We start from the raw sequence: 1,489 nt of genomic DNA on the forward strand, positions 1-1,489 counted from the left end.
AAAATCCCTCCAATGCTACAAAAGAAGACGATTTTAAAGATTTAGATCTCGAATTTCCCTATTTTGCCCCGTAACTCTCAGCACCCAGAGGGACCTCACCCTTCATTTATACAAAATTTAGTCCCTTTGCCCAAGGATACTCCAGGTTAAATTGGGATAAAATCCCTTCAATCCTATGGTAGAAGAGGGATTTCAAAGGTTTTTACCTCTATTTCCCCTATTGGGCCCTGCAATTCTGCCAACAGGGGGTCCAAACCCACTGTTTATACAAAATCGAGTCCCCTTGGCCAAAGGCTGCTCAAGAACAAATTAGGATAAAATCTGTTAATCCCTATTGTAGAAGAAGGATTCTAAATGTTTACCTCTATTTCCCCTATTCTGCCCCACCCCTCTGTCCCCAGGGTGGCCGCACCCATCATTTATACAAAATTTAGTAACCTTGTGTCAAGGATGCTGCAGACAAAATTAGGATAAAATCCTTTAATCCCTATGGTAGAAGAAGGATTTCAAAGGTTTTACCTCAATTTCCTCTATTGGGCCCCACTCCTCTGCCCCCGGGGGGTACACACCCACCATTTGTACAAAATTGAGTCCCCTTGGCCTAAGGATGTCCCAGACCAAATTAAGTCGAAATCTACTGGACCGTTCAGGACAAGTAGCATTTTAAAGGAAAAGTTGACGGATGCTGCACCATGGCATAATTAAGCTAGCTCTCTCTTGCTCTTCGGGCAGGTGAGCTAATATAATAACAAGAGGCCCAATGGGCCTGCATCGCTCACCTGGTATAAATCTCAAACTTGTAACCTTAAAAGTGATCTAAAATAAAGCTACAGGCAAAATATCAGTATTTATGATTAAAATTAATTCAAAAGACCCTGTTAATTTTTTAAAACATTTCACCCCTGTGATTGAAAGTCGAACAAATTTTATAGATTTTCATCTCAGGATGCAACTTGCAAAGTATCAACATCCTGGGACCCAGGGTTATTCAGAAGACCCCTGGGACCTTGAATATAAGTCAAAGACATTCAGTTTAACAAACATAGTAGTCCTTGATCCCAGCATGCTACGGACTAAATATCAACATCCTGAGCCTTTTGGTTATTCAGAACAAGTTGTTTAAACATTTTGAACATATTTGCTCCTTGTGACCTTGAAAATGATTCAAGGTCATACATTTAAACAAACTTGGTAGCCCTTGATCCTAGTATGCTACTGATTAAATATCATCACCCTGGGCATTTTGGTTATTCAGAAGAAGTTGTTTAAAGTTTTTAACATATTTGACCCCTGTGGCCTTGAATATGGGTGAAGGTCATTCATTTGAACAAACTTTGTAGCCCTTCATCTCAGCATGCTATTGGCTAAACATCATCATCCTGGGCTTTTTGGTTATTGAGAAGTTGTTTAAAGTTTTTAACATATTTGACCCCTGTGACCTTGAATATGGGTGAAGGTCATTCATTTGAACAAACTTTGTAGCCCTTCA

Source organism: Mizuhopecten yessoensis, unplaced genomic scaffold (genome assembly GCF_002113885.1).
Source record: "Mizuhopecten yessoensis strain PY_sf001 unplaced genomic scaffold, ASM211388v2 scaffold2423, whole genome shotgun sequence".
In the NCBI taxonomy this organism is placed as follows: domain Eukaryota; kingdom Metazoa; phylum Mollusca; class Bivalvia; order Pectinida; family Pectinidae; genus Mizuhopecten; species Mizuhopecten yessoensis.